Here is a 10,792-nt window from a genome sequence, read left to right on the forward strand (position 1 = left end):
TGAATTTTGTATGCCACGATAGTGTGGACGTATACAAATTCAACATTTGTAAAAAGGAGGGATTAACCCATTAATTTTATTATCTTGTCAACTTAACTTTTTGACAAATAAAATTAATAGTTGGTTTCCTTTGGTCACACGAATAATAGCAGTGACTCCGATGGGGAGGATACTTTTAGACGTGCCTAAGTGTATAGCATTACTTGACACTAAGTCCATTAATAAGATTGTGCCCCTTCCGATGGGGAAGATCACATGCTCTTAATTAATTTCCTATAGTCATCCAAAATGGAAGTTTGATCTAGTGATCCACAAACAAACTCATCCGATATGGAGGAAGGCACTCAGAGCCAACGCGCAAGTTTGTTTGCATCACTTATAAGCCAATAATGGAGACCGTGGAATTTATTTAAAATCCCTCTCCCACTTAGTTATTTAAAATGAGGAATTTTGACTATGCTAGCCTACTTAACATGCATACTAACAAGCACACACAGCACAGCATAAAAGCAATAAATAGAAAAACTAATTTTCAACTATTATGGCTTTTATCTATTGTTGTCCTCCGTGTGTTGCCATCCCTAGCTGCTTCCATTTTTGGCCACCGCCACCGGGTCTAGTTGTCGCATCCATCTTGCTCCTTGTTCCGCTGTGCCTCTAGTCCTCAAAAGGTTCCACGCCTTGCAAGATTCGATCCGCGACATAAATAGAATTTTATATTTTTCGATCCTATATTCCTTGAAGGAATGTACATGTATATAGATTAAAAAATAAAATCCTAATAAAACTAAATACAGCTCCAGCTGTATTTTATAATACAATCATGCACACACAATAAAATGCCGTTGACATGTCCAAGGGTCCAATCACACACACAATAACTATAAGCCATAATAGTTGGATCCTGCATCCATAAAGTTAGCACATCCTACTATTATCCTGCCTAAATTATGTATGACATGTGCATAATTAAACTAATACCAAATACACAGAGGCAAAACCCTAGCTCTGATACCAATTGTTGGTTGCTACTCGGAAAACCTAACGGTTCCACTGTACAAAAATTTTGTACAAAGGTCTGAACCTTTTCCTAGCTACCATGTGTTCTTTTAAATTAAACTTGGATCGCCTGCAGAACTTAACACGTTTGATCCTAAGTTTAATTTATTTGTTCTTTTAGGTTTAGACTTGGATCTCCTGAGGAACTTAACACGTTCGATCCAAATCACCTAGGTCACGAAGATAATTAAATATCTATTTCCAAAATCGGCTTCCAGTACTGCATAGCGAGGCACATGACCTTCTTGGATATGGGAGCAACCACCACCGACTAGACAAAGCCTTTTAAAGAAATTGAATATTTAACCTTCCCATAGTAACCCTAGGTTAACCTCTAAGAACAATCAAATCACAAGGAAAAGAAAAAATAAAAGAACACAACATCGAAAACTAATTCGAAAAACTAGAATCGCATGCCTCTTGTATTTGGTATTTTTACATGGAGATAAAACTAACATGATGCGGAAAATAATATTAGTTATACCTTTCTTAATAGATAATGACCTCTTGATCTTCTACCGTATTCCTCTTCTAATCTCGGACGTTGTGTGGGCAACGATCTTCCAAGACGAGAACCACCTAGCACCTCCTTCTTCTTCCTTCAAGTTTCAGTCAAGCAAGACTTCCAAAGGATGAAGATCTTTTTCCACCAACCAAGCTCCAAGGGATACAAGCTTTCTCTCCTTCTTCTCCAAGCTAAGATCCGACCACCAACTAAAACTCCAAGAGCATGAAGAGGTTCGGCCACAAAGATGAAGAGAAGAGAAAGGGAAGAGGCCAGCCACACCAAGGAAGAAAAGAGGGAGAAAAATAATAGAGGTTGTTCCCCTTGAAGGCACCCAACCCCCTCTTTTATAATCCTTAGCTTTGGCAAATAAGGAAATTTAATTACAATAAAATTTCCTTAACTTTCCTTGACATGAATTAATTAAGAAAAATTAAATAAAATTTCCTAATCACCCATGTCATGGCCGGCCACCTCATAGAAGAGCAAATAAGGCAATTTTCAATCAACCAATTAAAATTCCTTACTTGTTTCCGGAAATTTTTAAAAAATAAAATTTCCCTTTAAAATCCCTTCATGGTTGATAAAAAGAAATTTCTATAATTTTAATTTTTCAACATGTGAATAATTTACAAAGAAGAAAAATAAAATATCCTTTCAATCTACAAATAAGGAAAGGAATTTAATCACTTTTCTTAATCTTTTATAGAAACTTATAAAAGAGATATTTTAATTTTTAATCTCTCTTTTAAATTATATCTTCCACATAAGAAAAATTTAAAATTAAAATTTCTTTTTATTTTAATAGGGTCGGCCACCTAAGCTTGAGTTCAAGCTAGGGCCGGCCACCCATGGACCAAGGCTTGGCCGGCCCTAGCTTGGTCCTCAAGCTAGCTTGACCGGCCCCTACATCATGGGTATGAAGGTGGGTATAGCTGGGTATAGTACTCTATAACTAAGAGGCTACGATAGGGACCAAGAGGAGGAATTGGTTTTGGTCTCCCGATAAAATTAAGCATCCCGTGTTCGCCCCGAACACACAACTTAATTTTATCAATAATAATTCATTCCACTAGAGAACAATTATTGAACTACCATGTAACACCAACAAAATTATGAGATAAGTATATGAGTGTTAGTTGCTTTAGAGCATAAAGGTTAGAAGAATCAAAAAGAAAAAGAAATAAGAAAAATAAAAGAAGAGGTGAATGTTTGAACCTTGAACCTTGAACCTCTCACATAGGATGGAAATAAAATTATGTATGATAACCACTAGGATAATGAATAACATGTAAATAGGAAATGATGGGAATTGTAGTTAAAAGTAAAGATATAATTAAGTGAGGGAACAAGAGAAAATCAAGTAACTTTCTTCCCCTTGTTTACCTCTTGGTTAAGAAAAGGAGTAGCAAAAGACAAGTTGTCTTTCTTCCTTTTTCTTCTCTATTTTCGTGGAGTTTAAGAGAACAATGAAGAGAAGAGTTAAGGGGAAGGAATGAGGACATATTCTCATTAGAAAAATACATGCATGAATTAAGGAGGAAAGGAAGCAAAGTTCATCTTTGTAACAAGGAAAGGAACTAAAGGATTTCATTTTTTTCCTTCCCCCCCCATTGCCGAAACTAGAAGCCTCCTCCCTCATCTCCACAAGCCAAGTTTAGGTTTCTCCCTAAGAGAAAACTAAACTACAAGAAGGAGCCTTCAAGGTGTACCCTTCCAAGCAAGAGAAATCAAAAGGAGTGCTAGAAGAAGAAGCTCCCTTCTTCCTCTTCACCAAGGGTACCAATTCTTTAAAGATTAACAAGTGAACACTAGGTAAGCTTCCCCTCACCTGTGGTACAATAGTTTATATGGTTTTCCATGAAGAGAGATAGCTTAAAAACTTAGGACTTGCTTTATGAAAATTCGGCCAAAAACAAGAAGAAGAGTCTAAGAAATTTGTAACTATTTATGCTTATGATTTTTCTTATGACATGTATTTTATGTAAGAGGTTAATCTAAGGTTTCCATACTAGAGTAAATAATGAAAACTTAGATCCATGAACCTTAGACTCTCGGCCAAGCATGAACAAGAGGACTAGGTAAGCTTAAGACTCGACTAAGCATGTTTCCTTATTCTTGTATTATGTACCCTATGATAATGATGTTGTTAACCTTTCCTCTTACTTGTATGTTATTTGAAACTCCATTTCCATGCTCATGAATGTTCGTCCATAGAAGAACTAAAGGCCTAAGAGAGTTTAAACCTAAAAAACTAAGCATGCTAAGATTTCTCCTAAGACAAGACATGAAGCTAAAATGTTATGCCATGATTGTATGTTAGTTATGAATCTTATTTCATGCTTATGAAGATTCGGTTATGATGAGATTTGAAGTCTAGGAAAGTTTAAACCAAGGCTAGGAGGCTCATGACCTTCTTGATAAATGATATGAAACTAGTTGATATTTTTATGGTTGCTTGTTACATAGAATTTTGGTTACATGTAACTTTCGGCCACACTAAGTTTTAAAGCTAGGATGTGTAGATTTTTAACTAAGTTTACTCATGTTGTTCCTTGTTATGATGCCATGAAAATTGTGTAGGGTTTTCCATGCTTTTAGGCCATATGAAAAACAAAACCAAGCTCACATGTTTCGGCCACCTTTGGATTAAAGGCCTAGGAAAACTTAGAACCCAACTTATATATGTTCATGATGTTTCTTGTGATAAGTACTATGAAATGTAGTTGTGGTTTCCATGCTCTTATGCCACTAGAAACTTAGCTTCATGCTTGATAGGTTTCGGCCAATACTAGTGTAAAGGCCTAGAGAAATTTTGAAACCAACTTACATATGTTCATGATGTTTCTTGTGATAAGTACTAGGAAATGTAGTTGTGGTTACCATGCTCTTATGCCACTAGAAACTTAGTTTCATGCTTGATGTGTTTCGGCCACTACAAGTTTAAAGGCCTAGAGAAAATTTAGAACCCAACTTATATATGCTTATGATGTCTTGTGATGTATGCTATGAAATATAGTTGTGTTTTCCATGCTCTTATGCCACTAAAAACCTAGTTCCATGATAGATATGGTTCGGCCACTACAAGTTAAGGGGTCTAGGAAGTTTGAAATTTAAAACAAATGTGCTTATGTTGTTCCTCATGAAAATGTATAAGATATTGGCTTAAGGTTCAACACTTCCATACTACTTGTAACCTAGAATGAGACATGCTAGGGTTCGGCCATGATAAGATTAGGAGCTTAAGGAACTTAGAACCCAAACTAAATATGCTTAAGTAGTTCCTTATGAAATATGATATGATATGGGTTTAGGGTTTACATGTTTGCATGTTGCTTAGAACTTGATTTCTCTTCATGAAAGGTTTCGGCCATGGAAGAATTGGAAACCTAGGAGGGCTTAAAAATTTAGGTTAACATGCTTATGACCTTTCTTATGCTAGTATGTGAAGATAGCAGGAGATTTTTATGTTTGTTTGTTGTCTAGAGATCATGCCTCTACTCATGACTTTCGGCCATATGGGTTTAGTGACCTAGATGTACCTCACATGCTATGAATGAATCAAGAGATGTTATTTAATGATTCCATGAATGGTTATGTCTTTTTATGATAAGTGATATGCTCTTTTATGTATGCTTATGATCCATGTATGTGCTATGTGTTCAATCATGCATGCTTTAGGATATGATAAAATGATATGTTCATTATGCAAGCTTATGATTCATGCATGTGCTGTGTGCCCAAATATGCATGCTTTATGATATGATAAGTGATATGTTCATGTTGTATGCTATGATTCATGTATGTGCTGTGTGCCCAAAAAAAAAATGCATGTTTTATGATATGTCAAGAAATATGATATGCATGAAAGAATAAGAACTATGATATGTATGACATGCTACTTTACTTTATGTATGACTTGTACCAAGGGTGGGCTCCATAAGCGCCCCGGGGTCGATGGACTAAGAAACGGGCCTCGTTAGGGATGGGCTCCTAAGTGCCCCTAGGTCGATGGACTAAGAAACGGGCCTAGTATGTATGCCTTGTAGGGTTCAAGACTTGCTACCTTGGACCTACATAGGACGCATGCATTTATGTGGTACAAGCCGGGGCCCCAATCATGTTGAAATTATGTTTAAGTATGTATTGTATAAGTTTTCAAAAGACATGATGCATATGTTGCATGATATATGTTAGGAGTTTACCATGTTTATACTTTATGATTATGCCATGATAGTTATGATGATGTTATGCTATGACAGGATACGTTTGATGATCATGTTATGTTATGCCATGATACTTTATGTTATGTTACGATATGTCATGATATGCTCTTGACATGATACATTTGTCTTTATGCCTTATGACTTGTGATTTTAATATGCTTTACGGTTTTGTGAGTAGGAAAGGAACTTACTGAGCCATGAGTGCTCACAGCTTACTTTCTTGTACCACAGATAAAGGCAAGGAATGGTTGTACTAGGGGAGCAGCAGGAGGGGCTAGAAGGATGTGTGCGGTAGTGGACTGGCTAAAGGAAAAGACCTGCTTTTTGTTTAATAAGAAATATGCCATGTTGATGTTTTTATTTCATAACTCCATGACCTTAAGTATGTGTTTGAGTATTAAGACTCAAAAAAATTATGATAGGTATGCTATGTGGTTCTTTGATGTCTATGGTGATTTTTAAGTAAGAAAAGGTTTTTAAATTCTCTAAGTAAGACTTCCGCTGTGTTAAGTATGTGTCGCAAGTAACCCCCGTCGCCTTAGCAGGAGGGGCGGGGCGTTACATACCGCACCAATCCCAAATTACATTTTTGGGCTCCTTCTTATTATGAGTGTGTTAGTCTCCCTGTGTTTAAGATGTCGAATGTCCACTAATTAAGTGAGTTACTGAAAACTCATTTAATTAATATCTTAGTCCAAGAGTAGTACCACTCAACCTTATCGTCATGTCGGACTAAGTCCACCTGCAGGGTTTAACATGACAATCCTTATGAGCTCCTCTTGGGGACATTCTCAACCTAGATTTCTAGGACACAGTTTCCTTTTATAATTAACAGCACACACTATAAGTGATATCATTTCCCAACTTATCGGGCTTATTGATTTATCAAACTAAATCTCACCCATTGATAAATTAAAGAAATAAATATCAAATATATGTGCTTGTTATTATATTAGGATTAAGAGCACATACTTCCATAATAATGAGGTCTTTGTTCATTTATAAAGTCAGTATAAAAGAAATGACCTCTAATGGTCCTACTCAATACACTTCAAGTGTACTAGTGTAATTATATAGTTAAGATAAAATAATACCTAATTACACTACGGCCTTCCAATGGTTTGTTCCTTTCCATCTTGGTCGTGAGCTACTATTTATAATTTATAAGGTTCTGATAACATTATCTTCTGTATGTGACACCACATACTATGTTATCTACAATATAAATTAATTGAACAACTACAAATAAATATAGATAATTTGACCAAATGTGATTCTTTATTCAAAATAAATGTCTACAAAAGCTTAGGCTTTCAGTATATACTCTAACACAAACATCAAGTCTTGTTTGGATCAACGCTTGGTCAATTTGACCAAACTTAGGTATATTGTCAAACATCGAAAACCTAGAGGTCAATTGTACCAACACTAACAAGTTAATTCTTCTCTTTATGAATGAATCTCTTAACTTTTGCTATATGTTGCACTTTTACTATATGTTGCTATATGTTTTATTTAACTTTTGAATCAAGTTGTCAAAATAAAAAAGGGGGTGATTGTTGGTGCAGGGAGCACTACACGATCGAACTTGAGTTTTGATTATGACAAAAGCTTCAAAAGTTAAGATGCCTTATGATCTAACAAGTGTGATTGAGCTTGTAGAAAAGTCCTAAGTGTTCTTAGACAAAAGTCCTAGTGGATTCTAGGCAGGTAGAAAACCCTAGGGGGATGTAACTTTAAGTCCTAGGAGGTGGTAACCCTAGGTTATGGAAAGTCCTAGCTACAGTTAGGAAATGAAGTCCTGATCTAGGGGACTGGACGAAGTCTTGGCGAGTTAAGGACTTTAAGTAAAATCCTAGAGTTGAGAACTTTAGGTGAAAATCCTGGGGGTCGCGGACACCAGATGGAAGTATGTGGTCTTTTGTTTGAAGGGGGGTTGTTTGTTTGCAACCTTCTAACCCAACAATCCCCTCCTTAAATGAAGGACCACATGCTTCCCATGTCCTTCATTTCAGGGGGGGATTGTTGGGTTGCAAGGTTACAAACAAAGTCCCATATTGAAAATACATAAGAAAGATCATATATTTATAAGAGAAAGATATCTCCATTAGTAAGAGACCTTTTGAGTAGAGTCCAAAAATAAAATCATAAGGGTTTAAGCCCAAAATGGATAATATCATACCATTATGGAGATATCTAAATTCCTTTTGGTCCTGACATTAATAAAAATAAAGTATGCAAGCTTCAATGGTTCATTTATGGACTAAAGCAAGCATCTAGGAGTTGGAATATCTAGTTTGATGAAGCGATCAAAGGGTTTGATTTCTCATAAAATCCAAATGAACCTTATGTATATCAAAAGGTTAGTGGAAGTGAAAAATATGGGAGAAGCAACTTACATCGTAGGGATGAAGATCTATAGAGATAGATCGAAAATATTGTTTGACCTTTCACAGTCAACATATATAGATAAAGTGCTAAAATGGTTTAGCATGTCTAAATCCAAGAAAGGTTTTATACATATGAGGCATGGAATTCATCTTTTGAAGTCTATGTTCCCACGCACAAAAGTCGAGAGGATTTGCATGGATAAGATACCTTATGTGTCTGCAATAGGATCTTTCATGTATGATATGTTATGTATAAGGCCCAATGTATCATATGTTTTGAGTGTTATGAACAGATACCAGTTAGATCCAGGAATAGATCATTGGAAAGTTGTCAAGACAATCCTTAAGTACTTGAGAAGAACTAAGGATATGTTCTTAGTATATAGAGATCGTGATATAATCATATGCGGGTATACGGATGCAAGTTTTCAGATAGACTAGGATGACTCTAAGTCCCAGTCTAGATTCATATTCATATTCTATGGAGACGCAATTAGTTGGAAGAGCTCCAAGAAAGATACTATTGCAGATTCTACCTGTGATGCGGAATACATTGCAGCTTCGAAAATAGCAAAGAAAGCAGTTTGGATCAAAAAGTTCGTTACCAAACTTAGTGTACATTGTTCCATCCAGTGTTGAAGCATTACCTGTTTACTGTGACAACATTGGAGCCATTGCACAAGTAAAGGAACCTATGTCTCATTAGCGATCCAAAGATGTGTTTCGCCACTATCATCTGATCAGGGAAATCATTAGTAAGAAAGAAATACAACTTGAGAAAAATTTCACTGAAAGGAACCTAGCGGATCCTTTGACAAAGGCTTACCATAAAGTAAGTTTGAGAGTCATGTCTATGCTTACGGTTTACGATACCATGATGATTGGCATTAAGCCAAGTGAGAAATGCTAGATTTTGAGGGATGTCATAAGTTATTCGCCTTATGATTTTACTATTTATTTGATAAATATAGAATCATTATTTAAGTGTATATTATATGTTTGAATAGTCTTAAACTCATTTACTGAATGTTCACAACATAATTTATAGTATAAGAGAATTTGTGATTGGATCCCAACTTATGATTATCTCTACATGTATAATTATGAATGTATTGGAATTTCTCTAGTCGTTGAATTGGTGCATTCGGACATCATCAATTTTGTAAGACTAGCACAGGTTATACTCTTTAGTTCGACCAAGCAACTATTTCTTACTAGATGGAGACATTAGAATGTCGAGAGTTAAACGTGGATTCTAGTTATGGTAACTACTTCATTGGAGTGACTTGCTGCAAGACTTCATACGGTTCTCTACATATATGGATATGTCTATGAAGTTCTTACTGCAGCTTGAGTGTAAGTTTCTTTTAACTTGAGGTATACAAGTCATCTTGGTCATGAAGACTTATACTTTAACATCTTAAGAAAACATCTATTAGAGGTGTGAACCCGAGATGATTGAGTATAAGTTGAAATACCCGAAGTTGTTTAGATAGCCCATAGAGGATTCATCGCTACTTATGAGAAGACGTATACCCTATGACCACTCGTTAGAATTATTACTCAAAGTCTTTGGCTAAAGCATCACATGTTAAGAGTATGAGACTCTTGTATACATGTACGAGTAATTCGAATATGCAGAACAAGGAAGTATTACATGAGCTAGGTGTGATGTAGTCAGCCTAGTGGGGGCAGACACATACACCATGTCCTGAACCAAGTGGGTATAAGATGAGTGAAAAGAACGATGCACGACTCACTGTAGCTGTTGTAAGGTTTAGAATTAGTTCTGAGATTAACTATGATTTTTCAGTTAATTAGGGATAATGATGTACTACTATGTACCACTCATGATCGTTCTATAATTAAATAGTTAATTATGGATAACCAAGATAAACCGGGAACCTATTGGATCACAAGCACTACGAGTCTTTAAAAGACGTAAAACAAGTTAGAGAATATGATTCTCAGATCAAAAGATAAATATTTGGTTGGACCATACATAAGACAAATATGGAAATATTTGTCGGAACAGAAGCGCAGATGGGCCACATCTCTTATGAAAGAGTTGGACCTTATTTGGAAGTACGGATTTTATCTTGTATGTGTGTGATGTGTGTGATGTAATAAATTAGTTTATTTATCATTAAGTCCTCGCTGTGCATGTTTACGAAATGTGTTTTTAGCACACACCGCATCAGACATATCCTAGCACATAACTTAAGTGAGATTGTGAGATATTTCCTATTAGGTGAGTTTATTTGTAAGTTGTACATATGAATACAAACCGAATCCGTTTAAGTGATCAAACTTAAGTTCATTGGGTTTTGGGTTATCAGATGTGGATTTACTGTATAGAACTCGTTAGTCTGATTCGTTATTATCTATGAGTTGATAACGAATTGGATTATCTTATATATATAGGGTTGGTTCCCAAAGAACTAGGGATCATCTCTTAACGACTCTTCGTTCCCCATAAGATGAAGAGGATTCAGTGCCGTCAAACCCTAAGCCTCTTAGAAGATTAACCTTCTTCTTCATCTACAGCATATCGCCGAATCGATGAATACTACGTGAAGAACAATGTCAATTCTGCTGCATTCAGGTTCTTC

The sequence above is a fragment of the Zingiber officinale genome, chromosome 10A (assembly GCF_018446385.1).
Source record: "Zingiber officinale cultivar Zhangliang chromosome 10A, Zo_v1.1, whole genome shotgun sequence".
NCBI lineage: Eukaryota > Viridiplantae > Streptophyta > Magnoliopsida > Zingiberales > Zingiberaceae > Zingiber > Zingiber officinale.